Raw genomic sequence first — 16,398 nt, forward strand, 5'->3', positions numbered from 1 at the left:
TTAGCTTCTCTAGGATCACTAATTATAGGCTCAATGTCCTTTGTTTATGGCTAGAAACCAAATATGAGTGAGTACATCCCGTGCTCCTCTTTTTGGGTCTGGCTTACCTCACTCAGGATAGTGTTTTCTATTTCCATCCATTTGCATTATTTTGCTAAATTTTTTTGGAAATAACTTTTTAAAGGGCATAATCGATATCTTCAATGTTGTAGGGTTCATAGTTCCATTGATTCTTACTTTCTCCTGAGGTAAAATAAAATAAAAACTGGAAGAGGACAAATTTGGTAGCATTTGAGGCAACAGGAGCCACGAAATGGACACAGTCACCAAGTATCAGAAGCGTCTTTCCCTTGACGAAAAGGATGTCAGCTTCTTCAAACAGCTCATTTCTGTGGGTGCTTTTATGATCATTTTTTCAGATTGTTAATTACTCAAGGGATGAAGGCAGAGAGAAAATGCAGTCATGTAATCCACAGGGAATTAATCGGGAAATAAGATTAAGTAACCCCTAGATCCTAGCATTAGCCAGCGCGGGAGCTCAGAGGATGGCGCCCACGGGAAGAGCTGGTGTGTTCCTGTGTAGAACTCAGCACAAACTCCATTTCGGCAGGATGCGTTATCACAGAGCTAATGCCCACACTTGCTGACTCTTCTTCCTGTCTTTCCACTTCTTTCTCAGGTGTCCGCAGCTCGATTGTCTGCTAGACTAGATTGTCACCAGTGACCCAGAAGCTTGTTTGAGGGATCAAGGTGAGCTCACATACAATGCTCTTTAATTCATTATTCTGTTTGCACTCACATCTTGAGTTAGTCCCACTTTCTGGTATCTCAATTGTGCCACCGTGAAGAGGAAAAGAACTCTGTGGATCAAGTCAGATTTGTTAGCAGGTGCGAACAATATAGTGCACTCGCAGTACAGAACGGGGTTGCAAACCCACTGCTGACCCATCTGGCGCTCCTCGCGTTCCCAGTGGCAATTGGGAAAGTCACCAAGCCGTGGCTTCAGCAAGCCCACCACAGTGGAAGAGACCACCCCCCATCTTATCCTGTCAGAGAAGATCACACACTGGATTGGGCCAAGCTGTTACTATTAGCTAGTAGGCCAGCTTCAATAATTTCTACCACACTGGTTTTATTTATTTTATTTTTGTTATATCATTAATTAAATAAGCCACTGGAAACAAGTTCTCACACGAAAGTTTATTTCATGTTGTCTTTTTAGAAGTGTGAAGAATACATTCTGATGGCAATTGAAACTCAAATTCAAGCTTCATGTTTTGCTAATGATTTTGAAGATGGGATGGGCCTCTCTTCATGGTAATTAATCATCTGCCTCAACAAAAGCTTATCTTACTATTGTAGTCACATCGATGGACAGAAATGGGGCAAGAAGCTGCAGCGGTGGGTGGGGCTTTGGTAAACTGTGCTTGATAAACGAAATTACCCAGGGACCCTGGCCTGGGGCCTCGCACATGCAGAGCCAGCACTTAGAAGCAGAGGCAGGAGGATTACTGTCAATTGGAGGCCAGCCTGTGCTATATAGTAAGTTTAGGCTGAGTGGCTTGACCGCTGTTTCAAAAACAGAAACTGATGAACGAAAAAAAAAAAAAAAAAAACACAAGAGAACAAAGCTATATGGGCAGCCGAGTCAGTGCTCCTTAAACAAAGCCAGGTTAACCAAGAGGAGAAGCTATAGTGAGCAACGATGGCCGCGGAGATTTTCAGACATTTCAGAAAGGCTTCAGAGAGTCAGAGTGGCTAGCCCATATGGCGTTCCGTGCAAATTAGACAAAAGCATTCCTTCCAGACGACATTTTATTCCCGTCTAATTGGAAAGTTGTTGAGCCGAACCGATTGTTGGAAAAAGATATTTTATTACCATATGCTAGAAAATTATAATGCAAATAGTCAAATTACCTATCAGGAATGTATCCAAGTTTTAAGGAAGATACAATTTAAAAAGTCATTGAGACGTCCATATGAGCAGCGAGTGCTTCCCAAGTGTGGCATTTCCCACAGTGCTGTCTGAATGCCCTCAGGGCGGTTTTGCTTTGTCTGGACCTAATTCCTGGTTGGTGGGGAAGGGAGCTTTCTGTCATAGGAGATGGAGGAGAGAATTAGGAATTTGAGGAGTGGCTTTTATTGGAAAATTAGGTGGTTGAAAGGAATTTAACAGACATATCGAAGCTTCTATAGGTTTGGGGTAGTCGGATCTTTCTGGGTGTAAAGTTAGGGAAGAAAATGGAAGCGATTTTAAATGAACTTCCTGGCCAGCTCCTGTGGTTCTGGGCTTTGTTGTTAACTTGATCCTCCCAGAAGGAAGGAACTTTATTTGTGGAGTTGCCACTATCAGCTTGGTCTGCAAGCCTGTCTCTGGGGAATTTTCTTGATCTCTGACTGATGTAGGAGGGTCCAGCCCACTGTGGGCAGCACCATCCCTAGGCAGGTGGTCTTGGGCTGTGTAAGGAAGGCAGCTGTGGTCTCTGCTTCAGTTCCTGCCATGAGTTCCTGTCTTGCCTTCCCTAGATGATAGGCTGTAAGTAGGAGCTGAAATAGACCCTTTCCTCCTCAGGTTGGTTTTGGTGTTTCCTCAGAGCAGCAGAAGGCAAACTAGAAACATGTTGTAAAGTGTGTTTGTTTTCAGATCCCCTCCCACTTTAGTCACTTGAGCTTGTTGCACAGATAGGTTACCTGTTGGCGGGAGACGCACTTGTTGGTTCCCGGCCGCCTGGCTAGCTCAGCCCCGAAATAATCACACAGAAACTGTTTTAATTAAAATCCCGGTTGTCCCATCAGCTCTTTCTTCTTATTGGCTAACTCTTACGTATTAATTTAACCCATTTCTATTAATCTGTATATCACCATGTGGCAGTGGCTTACCGGCAAAGGTTGGGCATGTCTGACTCTGGCGGCTCCATGGTGTCTCTGACTCTGCCTTCTTCCTCCCAGAATCCAGTTCTATCTTCTCTGCCTACCTAAGTTCTGCCCTATCAACAGGCCAAGGCAGTTTCTTTATTCATTAACCAAGAAAAGCAACACACAGACAGAAGGACCAGTTGCCAGCTGTGTGGTACTTAAACTTTCAAAGACCCTTTAAGTCTGTATTATCTTATCACCAGGGAGTTGATTTCGGGTTGTTGAGTATGTTCATAATGACCAGCCTTTCCTTACTTGCAAGATTTCATAATTAATCTTCTGATGAAACCGAAAGTTAGTATCTCAGTGTTGATGTGTGCTTGGTAGCTATTGTTAGACAGACACAGGGGAAGGGGCATAGCACTTTGGGGACAGATATGGAGTAGAAGGTAGGAGCATATGAATAGTGATTGAAAAGTTGAGAGAGGCTGGGGAGGTGGCTCGGTCAGGTATGAGGACCTGCGTTAGGATCCCTAGCACCAACATAAAAAAAAACTGGGTATGTGTCTATAATGCCAGCATTAGGGGTAGGGGGAGACAGGAGGACTTTTGGGCCTCTCTGGCCAGCCAGTCTAGCTGAGTTGGCAAGCTCCAGGTTCAGCAAGAGACCCTGTCTCAAAAATTAAGGTGGAGAGTGATAGAGGACACACAGTTGCTCTCTGGCCTCTATGTGCATACGCTTACATCTGTACACATCTGCACACACACAAGTTGTGTGTGTGCACACCCTCGTGACCCATGTCCTGGCTGTCTTGGCATGGTGTAGGACTTGGTACTGTTACTACAGAAGCACAGGAAGGCAATTAGGAGAATCAGCGAGATGTTTAGGTGAATTTCTGCTATTTATGTCTATAATCTCCTTGCCCTCTCAACACACATATAATCAACATTTTGAAGAAAAGATTCATATTTTTTTTATAAGAGAGAGAGCTCTGAAGGAAAGTAGAACCACAAAGGTTCTACACACACACACACACACACACACACACACACACACCACACCCCGCCCCCGGAAATTGCTTTTCAGCTTATCCTGGAGTTAGTGTGTTTGGTTTTCCCTTTGTCTTTAACGTACCATGGAGAGTAGGGAAATGAAGATATTTTTGGAGCTGATGTTTGACACCTGTGATATTGAACTAATAATTTTTGTGTTTCATTTTTCCTCACCTTCCAGCGGGGAGGATGATCATTTGCTTGTAGAAAACACCAAGGGAAATGTTGGCAAGCAGAAGCTTAATGAATGTTAAAATGAAACAGAGTGATAGCTCTTCTGATGACGATCTGATGGGTCTTAGCACGGTGCGGTCCTAGTAATGGGGCCAGTTCGTTTTAAGAGACTATCAAGTTTGAGGAGGATGGGGCAAAGATATGTATCTCTGGCAGGAACTGAGATTTAACCAGGATGGATAGCTTCCTAAGAAAGGGTAATGAGTGGGCTGTCCTGTGGTGGGCACCATTAGGCTTCTAGAATCAGTCCTCTGCTTGGTATATGCATCAAAAGGACCAGATGCCAGTCACGTGGTAAGGACCTCCATGGGAAGGGAAGCTGCTCAGAAGGACCTTACACCAAGTCACGTGGTCAGGACCTCTCTGGGAAGGGGGCTGCTTTGCTCCGTTCTGCGCAGGACCTAGAGCCCATCTCATGTTAATGTTTCTCAGACACCCAAAGGTGGTGTGTCCTGAGTGGAAAGAGGGGAGCTGGCACTGCAGCCAGTTACCACTCGCTTGCCTAAATCCACAGACCTTGGATGACGGGCTCCTCTCTGCTAGGTTTGTCTTAGGTAGGGTTTCTGTTGCTGTGATACAACACCATGACCAAAAGCGACTTGGGGAGAAAGAGTTTATTCCATTTATACTTAACACAAGGCAGTCCATCACTGAAGGAGTCAGGACAGGAATTCAAACAGGACTGGAACCTGGAGGCAGGAGCTAAGGCAGAGGGCACGGTTACTGGCTGCTTACTGCCTTGCTTCCCCTAGTTTGCTAGCCTACTTTCTTAATAGAGCCCAGGATCACGTGTCCGGAGGTGGGCTGGGTCCTCCCCTATCAATCACTAAGTAAGAAGATGCCCTACCAGCTTGCCTTCAGCCCAAATCTTACCTGAGTTCCTTAATTGAGATTCCCCCCTTTCAGAGGACTCTGGCTTCTGTTGAGTTGACAAGCTGACCAGGACAAGGTCAGAAATCGTTTCTGTGGTTCTGTGCATTTCAGGCTTGCCTGTCTTGTCCCAAATGGAGCAGATAATTCTGTCACTAGCGGATAACAGGTGACCAAGGCCAGGGGCATCCTGGAAATAAGTACGACCAGAGGCAACTGTCCGCCACCCTGCTTCCTGGTGTGCTGGGAGACTGTTAAATGTTGCTTTGTCTTTTTTTTTTCTTTTTTGATTCTCCACTCTGATTCTGAAATACCTGGATGCCAAATGTGACCAAAATAGCTTCATATCTGGAGCATGAGGAACAAAATCAGTGTGTGTAAATCTCATGTTCTGCTTTAAAACAACCCTCAGAAGGACAGTGAGATGCTTAGTGGATCAAAGTGTTTGTTTGATACCAAGCCCAGTGACCCGCGTTTGTTCCTTGGGACCCACATGGGAGAAGGAGGGAACAGACTCCCACATATTGTCTGCTGACTTTCGCATGCAAGCTTGTGCCTACACAGGCCCAATAAACAAATATAATTAAAAGAACTAAAATGACTCTCAGGAATAAGTTAGATGGACCAGATTTTTAGAAAGCCTTCCCTGGGAGGGCAAGGGCAATCATTTTCCAATACATTTATTCCTTAGGCTGAAAATGCAGAAGAAAACACCAGATACATTTGAATATTGAAATGGACCTGGGATATTAGGAAATGGCTGTTGGGGGTCAATTCTGTTAAAATGGTAGCAATCACATAAGCCTCTTTGTTGTCCTTTGTTAGAGGGGGCTTCCAGCCCCATTATCTGTGTCCTGCTATATTTGCGTCTGTATGAAAGATTAATTCTGTGGTCCATTTGATGTGAAGCCAGATTTTACTAACTAGGACACCAGAGCACACACGGGGTGGGGTCCTGCTGGCACAGTGCTGCCTCTGGTAATTAATTGGGTACGCATCCTGATAGGAAGACAAAATGAATCCCCTTCAGTAGCAGGTCGCAGGCAGCTGTGTGGTCTCTGAGCAGGTTGCCCATTAGGGAAGAAGGGTTACAGTCGGAGCCTCGGAAAAGTCCTCGGTGATGCTCATGGTGCCGAAGGGGTCGGCCATGCGTGAAACCATCCCAGAAACTGCAGAGGAACTGAAGATGGATGGACTGTTGTCAGATGTTTTGATAAGGTTTCTGCTTCCACTCACACATTTTGGACACAATTTGGATCTTTTTCCTTCTCCAACCAAGAGTCTGAGTTGACACCAATCACTTGGCTGTGATTTCCTGGGGCAAAATCTTTGGGATTACACACAGGGAGATTCATTTGTAGCTGTGCTTCTGAAGGGCTAGCTTGGTTCAGTACAACAGCTGGAAAATGAACCAAAGGGCCCTTTGAAGACACAACTTAAGATCCGCTCCTGCCCAGCGAAGGATCCCCCCACCCAAGACAGGGTTTCCTGCCTGGCTGTCCTAGAATTCTCTCTATAGACCAGGCTGGCTTCAAACTCCAAAGGTCCACCTGCTGCTGCCTCCCAAGTGCTAGGGTTAAAGGCATGTGCCATCATGCTCCTGGAGATTTTGTTTTTATTTTTCCATTTATATAATAGTCATTGTACTTAAAATCTGGGCAGGAATGCTGCTGGTCTGCTCCCAGCCATTTTCCTGGCTCTTCAGACAATGGCGGCCTGACCTGTGTTGGGTGCTTCCTGAGTGTTTGTCGATGGTACGAAGCACCTGAGCGTTTGGCTGCTCTGGAGCAGAGTGCCGGGTGGAGTCGCTATGGGAGGGGATGGGAAGGTGTGCAGTCTCCCTCCTCTCTCAGCAGTACAACTGAGAGGCGAAGGCAATGATTCATTTGTGGAACGGCAGGCACAGACACCATTCTTCCTGGCATATCACTTCCTTCACGTGAGGGGCGTTTGTAGTAGAAGTCCTGGATATAGTTCCTTCTTTCCTCTGTTTTTCTTTTTTTAAAGGTTTATTTATTATGCATGCAGTGCTGCCTGCACACCAGAAGAGGGCACCAGCTTTCATTATAGATGGTTGTGAGCAGCCATGTGGGTGCTGGGAATGGAATGTGGGTCCTCTGCAGGAAGCGCTGGTGCTCCTTCCTGCCCAGTCATCTCTCCAACACCCACGTTCTTCTTGTTCAGTCCAGGATCCGCTTTTGGAATGGAGCCACCACATTCAGGGTGGGTCTTCCCTGGTCAGTGAGCCAAATCTAGACACCCCCTCACAGATGTGTCCAGAGGTTTATCTCCTAGGAAATTCTAAATCCTAGACTTGGTCATCAGTGTTAATTGCAGCAGTAACTGTGAGCTAAAGGAGCTGAAGGGGCGGCAGGCAGCAGGCAGAGCTGGGGTGCGGGAGTGCGGTTGGGTGTTTTCTCTAGTGACTTATTTTAGATTCTGCTGTGTGGGTTTTTTTCCCCTTGTAACAACTTTGTTGTTATTTATTAATCCACAAGTTAAATTGTTTTGATCACTGCTTAGTGTGTTTCTGAGAACTTTGCTAATATATCCAGGATCCGGCAGACTCTGTTACATAAACCACCATTCATATGCACTTGTGGGAATACACAAAACCCACCGTTGCCATGCTCCTGGAAACGGTCGCATTTTCTTTTTCCAGAGACTCTTCTCATACTTCACAGTTACACAGTTGCTGCCGCCAAGGTGTCTTGAGAGTCGTCTCTAAGACTCAAAGCAAACATTAGGTTAGCAAAAAAGTAAGGCACCTGCTCTCCGAAGGGGGACGCGAGAAAGTGCTGGAGTGGACTCTGGCATCAGCTTCTTTGGAAAGCTGATCGCGCAGAAACGCTGTAGACGATCCTGCAAGCCCTCTCAGGCTTCAGCCACAGAGGAATATTCTATGAAACAGCTGTGCCAAAAAGCAGACTCGACACAAACCTATAATAGGAGAAGCAGGCCTGACAGAGTCCTCAGAGGAAATGCAGGCTCAGCTGGCTGATAGCAGGACCCACGCCCAGCCACTACCTGATGCTACAGAGCAAGCGCAAACAACCCTGTGCTCTGCTAGGGCGGGGGTGGGGGCGCGGAGCTGCCTGTCTGATGGGGAGAGCCACTCCCACGGGCCCAGATCTGCCCCTCTGATGGGGAGAGCCGCTCGCACGTGCATCCTAACCTTTCTCCGTGTCCCTGAATGAACCATCTGATGGAGCTAGACTATTCTATGCATGCACCATGGTTCCTCTTTCTGTTTGCTCATCCCCTTCTGTCCAGAGCTGTTTTTGTATCTCTCATTCCTGCCTCTGACTGGACTTTCCTTTGTCAGGTTGCGGCTCTACCCGTGTTTTGTCGTTTGTGAAACTCTCCCTAGAAATCCTTTACAATGCAGGTCCTCCCCTTTTCTCTGCTCTGGTTTGTTGTTGGGGCGTGCGGGGAGAGGGGAGGCTTACAGGAGCAGACATTAGTACCTCGAGGAGTGGGTAGAGAAAAAGAATTCCAGGAGAAACTGTTCTGTGGAAACCTGGCGGGATGGGGAGTAGGCACCGGTCTGTAGCCATGTGGCAGGGCACTTGCCTGAACAACAGCGGAGGGACCAACACACCTTTGGTGTTTTTTGAGTAGGCAGTGGGGATTGGAGGGTCCTCCCCCTTCTTTCCAGCAGCTGCCCCTTTGCGCGGATGCTTGCCAAGCCTACAGGGGACTGTGCACAGTCCTCGACCCTAGGGTGAGAGCGAGGGTTCTGACACAGGGCTGGAGGCCTAAAGAGGCTCTTTAGCGTGCGTGCCTGTTGTTACGCTTAGTTTTAATTGTCAACTCCAAGTTGTGCAGAGTCGCCGGGAAAGGGAGTCTTAAACTAAAAACTGCCTAGATCCGGTTGGCCTTGTGGGCGAGCCTGTGAGGGATTTGGGTAACTGGGTTAACTGAGGTGGAAAGAGCCACCCTGAAAGTGAGTATTCCGATTTCCCAGGCTGGGCTCCTTAGTGAGGGGTGGGGGTGGGGAGGTGAGTTGGGTACCATTCATTTCCTCCCCCGCGCCCCGCACCCCGCGCCCCGCTCTTGACTCTGGCTGTGGTTGTGATCAGCTCTTTCAAATTCCCGCTGCCTTGGCTTCCCCGCAGCAGTGGAATTGAGAGCTAAAAGAAGCTGTTTCTCCCCTGAGTTGCCTTGTGTTAGGCACTTTATCAGAGGAAGAGAAATGAAGCTGGATGTCCATAAACTTCGCATGGAGACGCAGATGAGAATGAAGCGCAGTGTGATTTGAGACCCTGTCAGTGAGGTCTGCTCTGCCCTCCGCTCCATTCAGTGTTTGGATGCAGGGAGAACCAAGCCAGGCTGTTTTTCCAAGGTCCAAGGACAGCATAGAAAGCACAGCTGGCTCTTGTGTGGCGAGCTCATCGCTGGTCTGAGAAGGCAACACTGGGCCAGCCATTCTTTTGGCCTCCCCAGGGACCCTGTCTACAGGTTCGACTTTATAATGTTTGGCATTTCCAGTGGCAATGGGTTTTGATCAAGCTCTGTTTGCAGCAACAGTATTAAAAACATACATTGCCCAGAGATTGTTTTTAACATCAAAATGAGAAACATGGAAAGGCAAGGGATTTAGAAAAATGAAGCTTGATCTTGCTGCAGAGGACTTTTACTCTTGGTGTGGTCTCGCTTGATGTCTCTATTCCATCTTGGAGACAAGACTTTAGACAGTTGATTCATTTCATAGGAAAATCTCTGACAGATACAGTAAAATTCCGGAACCCCATGCCGAGTGTTGAATTTTTGTCACTGTACCCATCCTTATCACGATGATTTGTTTGCTGTTTCTGAGATCATTTGGCTGCCTGTCTACCCTGGGTTCATATTTTTAGATGACAATTACCTTGTTTTGTGTGTGTAAGAAGCTGAGTGTAGGGGGCTGGAGAGATGGCTCAGAGGTTAAGAGCACTGACTGCTCTTCCAGAGGTCCTGAGTTCAATTCCCAGCAACCACATGGTGGCTCACAGCCATCTGTAATGAGATCTGGCGCCCTCTTCTGGCCAGCAGGCATACATGGAGGCAGAATGTTGTATACATAATAAATAAATCTAAAAAAAAAAGAAATTCCCAACAATCAAAAAAATTAAAAAAAAAAAGAAGCTGAGTGTATCTCCCTGTTGCCAGAGAGGAGGGGAATATCATTATTAGGTGGGATAATCATTTATTTGCAAGCTAAAAATACATTCTTGGAGAGGTGGAAATTTCTTCTTGTGTGAAGCTTGTTTGTTCCCCAAGGGCCATGAGGTGTCCTGGAGAGCTGTTTCTATGCTATTTTTTTTCCTTCTGTGTTCTAGTATTAAGGCTTTTTTCTTGGGTTGGGACAGGCAGTAGAGAAAGGCAATGAAAACATCACTGGAGTGGATGGACCTATGCAGAATCAGAAACCTGTTAGTTACTTGTATAATCTCAACATAGGGCTAATGATTCTGAAAGATCCTAGATTACGTTTTTAAATGCCATTTCGTGAACATCTTTACTTGGCCATTGAATTTATAGAGATCTGCCTGCCTCTGCCTCCCGAGTGCTGGGATTAAAGTGCTGGGGAGAGAGATGTTCCCAGGCAGAACAGTGTTGGGGAAAAGCACAGATAAAAGACAGGGAAACTGATGCCTTTAAAATGAGTATCTTTAAAAACTTGTTTCTATTTTATATGTATGAATGTTTCGCCTGCTTGTGTATCCGTATACCCCGTGAATGCAGTACCTGAGGAGGCCAGAAGAGGGTGTCAGATCCCTTCGAATTAGAGTTACAGATAGTTGTGAACTGCCATGTGGGTACTGGGAATCAAACTCAGGTCTTCTGGAAGATCAGCCAGTTCCCTTAACCTCTGAGCCAGCTCTCTAACCCCTAAAATAAGGGTCTTACAAAATCTTTATGAGCTGCAGATTGCTTCATTGCCAAGTGAGCACATTATACATTCACACATACCGAATATCATTTGAGTGAATGGATGCTGACCATGTACCAAACTCCCAGATTGACCAGGAAATCATTAGCAGTAATGAGGTCCAAAGTCATCTTGGTAGAATGTACACTCAGCCTGCTGTGTCTTGAAGCTCACAGCTGACTGCACTGGGCATCTCTAAGGATGTGGCCCTCTGCAGAGCTGACAGAAGCTAGAGGTGCAGAGATGCTCTTGGAAGCCCAGGCAATACGGGTGATCATCACAAAGGGCTGTTGTCCTCCCCTTCCGGCGCGGGCAGCATGATGCTGATGTTTGCAGCTGTGTGCATCTGCTGTTTGCTTCGGAGCTCTGCCGCTCGTCTGGGGAAATCTCTTTGAGAAATCTGTTTACCGAATACTAAAATGCACTTTTATTGCTACCCAGTTGCTGTGGTTTTAGATATGGCTTGCATGTGTTTCGCAAGGATTTATATGTTGAAATTTAATCTCAGTTGTGAAGTATTATGATGGTGAAAACTTAATCTGGGGTGTTGAGGGGCAGGGCCTGTGAGAGGTGATGAGGATTAAATATGGTCTTTATGTGGAGTCCTCATAGTTGAATTTTGGGAACTTTATAAGAAGTAGGAGAGGGAGACCAGGGGTTGCTGGTTTCTTGTCCAGGTGAAGCTCTGTACTGTCTAGGAACTAGAAGGCTGTTACCAACCCCTTAATCTCAGGAACTGTTAGTTTAATAATAAACCCTTCTTTATGAGATTATCCAGCCTCACACATTTTATTATAGCAATATAAAGTAGGCTAACATGGGAGTTAAACCGGAAAGCGTCTGAGTAAGGACTTTGTTCCCCAAAGAATAGCATTGAGTACATGTCTCGTCTTGTTGCTGGATTTTAAAGCTACAGTTACAGCTGACTCTTGATTTGTGTTAAATTGAATTAGAGGAATGGAACTTGAAATACACCCGTCTCTAAACCTTAAACATGCCCTACTACTAAAAGGCATTTATTAGCCGGGCGATGGTGGCGCACGCCTTTAATCCCAGCCCTCGGGAGGCAGAGGCAGGCTGACTTCCGTGAGTTCGAACCCAGCCTGGTCTGCAAAGTGAGTTCCAGGACAGGCTCCAAAGCTACAGAGAAACCCTGTCTTGAAAAAACTAAAAACTGATGATGAGATGAGAAAAAAAAAAAAGAAAAGAAAGAACGAAGAGGTACCTTACTACATGCTGAAATAGTTCAAATCCCTTAATTCTCACTGTGGACTAGTCAGTATTGGGTGCAATATGTTGATGGGAAAAGCTGAAATTCATGAAAATAGCATCTTTACTTGGCCATTGAAGACAGCTGAGAGGAGGCAGAGCTGAATGAAACTGGGTTTATCGTTTTTGGCTCTAGAATGAAAGTTTGTTTATTTAATTAATTATTGATTTATTTTCGTTTTCAAGACAGGGTTTCTCTGTGTAGTCCCGGCTGTCCTGGAACTTGATTTGTAGACCAGGCTGGCCTCGATCTCACAGAGATCCACCAGCCTCTGCCTCCTTCGTGCTGGGATTAAAGGTGTGCACCACCACTTGACCAGAGTGCAGATTCTTAATTCAGCATTTAAATCCTGGAGCCCCCAAGCAGAGTAGACACTGACCTTAAGGGCGATACTGATGTTGCCCCAGGGATCAGGTCAGGTGCCTGGCTTGCTTGAGGATCTTGGCATGAGTGTATTAGGCCAGCTTAACTTTAATTCACAGTAGCAAGTTAACACAGTTCCAAAGGGACATTCTGGGTATAGAATTTTGTAGAAGCCCCGCTAAGGGATGTGCAAGCTGAGGAAAGCTGGGAAGATGGCTTCTTAAGAAGTTCTGCTTCAGCCGGGCGATGGTGGCGCACGCCTTTAATCCCAGCACTTGGGAGGCAGAGGCAGGCGGATCTCTGTGAGTTCGAGACCAGCCTGGTCTACAGAGCTAGTTCCAGGACAGGCTCCAAAGCCACAGAGAAACCCTGTCTCGAAAAACAAAAAAAAAAACAACAAAAAAAAAAAAAAGTTCTGCTTCTTAAGTGTAGGATGCCGGCGGTCTGAGTGAGTCATTTATTTTTTATTTTTATTTTTTTTTTAAGTCCAAGACTTTAAAGTCATGTAGTCCAGGAATACGAAAAGAGAAATAGCACAAGGTAGTGGAATGGGGTTATTCAACACTATTGGTGACATAACTAGTGTCACCAATTTCTTGAAATTGAGAAAATATGAAGTGTGTGATGATTTGAACAAGAAATGTCCCCGGTAGTCTTGAACATTTGAACACGCAGCCCGTGTGGGGTGGTGCTGTCTGGAGAGTTTTAGGAGATGTGGCTTTGCTGGAGGAAGTATGCTGGGGTGGGGGGCAGGGGTGGACTTTGCAATTAGAAGTCTTTATCACTTGTAAGTTTGCTCTTCGCCTCACGCTTGGATTGGAGTTTAAGGTGTGAGCTCCCAGGTTCGCATCCCTCCCACCCTGCCTGCTTCCTGCTGCCACGCCCCCTGCCGCGCAGGACTCTTATCCCTTCCTTAACCGGAAGGCAAAATAAACTCCTCCCTAAGTCGCTTTGGCCATTATGCTTTATCCCAGCCACGGAAAAGTAACTGATCCGGAGGGTGAGGCCTGATGGGATAGCCCCCACTTCCGTGATACTAGAAAGGGAGAGACATCAGAAAGACAACCAGCAAGACTGAATCCTGGGAAAGCCAGAAGAAAAAAGGATTACAAGCTGATGTGCCCTGGAGGTCGGATGCCTTCCAAGTGCTGTAAGGAATCTAAGAATTTTACTCTATAAAAGCAAACCCCTCTACCTTTCTTGCTTTCCCAAAGTTCACCAAGCATATGGAATATATATATATATATATATATATATATATATATATATATATATATATATCACTCCAAGAACTGTTTTCATATTTCCTCAAATTTAGGAGGCAGCTTCTTTCCATTTGATATTTCCTATGGAGGCTAGCCTGCTCTTCCGTGTTTATCGATATTCCTCCTACTGCCCCGCGTTCTTTGACCTTCCTCAACTGAAGCAGGCTGTTTGCACCACAAATATGTCAATACTGTATCAGTCTAGAGTGTGCGCCTTTAATCCCGGTACTACAGAGGCAGAGGCAGGCGAATTTCTGTGACTTCGAAGTCAGCCTGGTCTAAAAGAGCTAGTTCCAGGACAGACACCAAAGCTACACAGAGAGACCCTGTCTTGAAAAACAAAACAGAGTAAAACAAAACAAAAATCAGCAAGTGTGGGACACCCCATGCCCCGCTGTCCTGCTCCTGGGGTTTGTCCTTCCAGTGTGTGGTGGGAAAGAGAGCCCTCTGCACACACGCTCTTGCTCGTGGGCTTATTTCTAAGGGTGGAAAGCCATGAGGGTTTTGAAAGCTCAGGGACTGGATATATCCTTTGGGCGAATTCCCTAGACATTAAAAGTGATGCTTTTGAAGATAATCGTAACATAGGAAAACACCCTAATGGGACACAGTAACTGAAAAACAGGAATCACAATTTTATATACAAATGACTTTGGTTCAACATGTATATATAAAAAAAAACCCTATAATCATAGATATTTCCCAGTAGGGTGAAAGCTTCTGAATGTTTTTCTATTTCTCAAGCATGCTGAAATTTTGTTATTTGTTTTATAATTTTAAACAGTATCTATTTCAATATTTATCATTTCTCTGCTAAGGGAGAAGAGCAGGGACGTAATACAGAAAACACAGACGTATGCCAGTTATTCACACCTTTCCCTCTCCTCCCCTGAGCACTATACTCCTGTGCATGGGTGGAGGGGGAGATTGAGCACACTCCTCCTGTGCAGGAGGGCTGTGAGCTCCTACTGTGCAGGAGGGCCGTGAGCTCCTACTGTGCAGGAGGGCCGTGAGCTCCTACTGTGCCGAAGGACCTTGGAGGTCCTGCCTCATCTTTGTCCAAAGAAGTCACCTGAAGCTTGTGGGGTTCAAGGTCTCCTTTCCTGTCTTCTTCCTGCTGTTGTTTTCCTTAGTCTACTCAGCAATGGGCTTCTTGAGCTTTTTGAGTAGATCTGGAGGCTACTTTGTCGTGTCCCCACACCACGTGTATGCATGCATGTATGTATCTATGTGTGTATCAATGTATGTCATTCCTGAGTACAGTGCCCGGTACTCTTTCTGAGTCAGACCTTTGAGGTCATGCACAACCATCCCATCAGGAAGGATTTGTTGCTAGTTTGAGGTACACACTGGTCCCCAGGAAGACAAGCAAGTTTGATGCAGTTCATGATCTGACTCAGTGACTCATGCCTCGAGCCAGTATGTAGCCTCACATTGTCCATGGGTTTGTGCCCATCCTCTGATCATTGGTTTTTTTTTTTTTTTTGGTTTTTCGAGACAGAGTTTCTCTGTGGTTTTGGAGCCTGTCCTGGAACTAGCTCTTGTAGACCAGGCTGGTCTCGAACTCACAGAGATCCGCCTGCCTCTGCCTCCCAAGTGCTGGGATTAAAGGCGTGCGCCACCACCGCCGCCCGGCTGATCATTCTATCGTAGTCCAAGGCTGAAGAAGTTTGAGAGGGTTGAAGGTGTTAGTGCGGCGTGTGTACCATAAGCTCAGCCACTCGGCTCTTCTGTTTCAGATAATATAGGCATGCCTTGTTTGACGTTCTAGTTAGGGTTGCTATTGCTATGATGAAACACCATGATCAAAGAAACTTTGGGAGGAAGGGTTTATTTGGCTTATGCTACCAAATCACTGTTCATCACTGAAGGAAGTCAGGGTAGGAACCTGGAGGCAGGAGCTGACGCAGAGGCCATGGAGGAGTACGGCTTACTGGCTCGCTCCTCATGGCTTCCTCAGCCTGCTTTCCTAAAGAGCCTAGAACCACTAGCCCAGGGATGGCAACACCCACAATGGGCTGCGCCCTCCCCCCATCAATCACTAATTATGGAAATGCCTTACAGCTGGATCTCATGGAGGAATTTTTCTCAGTGGAGGTTTCCTCCTTTCAGGTAACTCTACCTGTGTCAAACTGACATAAAACTCGCCAGTATGATTTCTGATGAGATTCCATCCAATAAACCCAACATACGCTGACAGTGTCATAGCTTGAAAATGCATCCAGTCCACCTAGCCCAGTGAGCACCTGGCTCTGCAGTGCCTGTGACTGTGGTCATTATTTCCTCTGCTGGTCCTGGCCTGGCGGGCAGCTGCCAGTTGGTGCTACCACCCAGCATCTCAGAACCATTTCATGTCAGCTATTTGTCTCCTAGAAAAGATCAAAATTCAGAATTTAAATTTGGTAGCTACTGAATGCTTCGTATCACTGTGAAATTTAGGGAGTCTAGGCCGGGGACTTCCACAATGTAAAGAGGAAGGCCTCTGTGTTCTATGATTGTTCTGTTGGGTCATTTCTATATGATTGGGTCATTTCTATATGATTGTTCTGTTGGGTCATTTCTATATGATTGGG

The 16,398-nt window shown here is 46.1% G+C and overlaps 1 protein-coding gene across 2 annotated transcripts in view; it reads left to right on the top strand.

Moving 5' to 3' along the window:
* Mtus2 (microtubule associated scaffold protein 2) overlaps positions 1-16,398 on the top strand; it is a 374,670-nt gene that overhangs the window by 9,978 nt on the left and 348,294 nt on the right. For both annotated transcript variants that reach the window (XM_026785020.1, XM_026785024.1), the window contains exon 2: positions 680-750. The gene's annotated coding sequence lies outside the window, so the exon portion shown is untranslated. The remainder of the gene's footprint in view (positions 1-679; positions 751-16,398) is intronic.

The sequence above is a fragment of the Microtus ochrogaster genome, chromosome 2 (assembly GCF_000317375.1).
Source record: "Microtus ochrogaster isolate Prairie Vole_2 chromosome 2, MicOch1.0, whole genome shotgun sequence".
In the NCBI taxonomy this organism is placed as follows: domain Eukaryota; kingdom Metazoa; phylum Chordata; class Mammalia; order Rodentia; family Cricetidae; genus Microtus; species Microtus ochrogaster.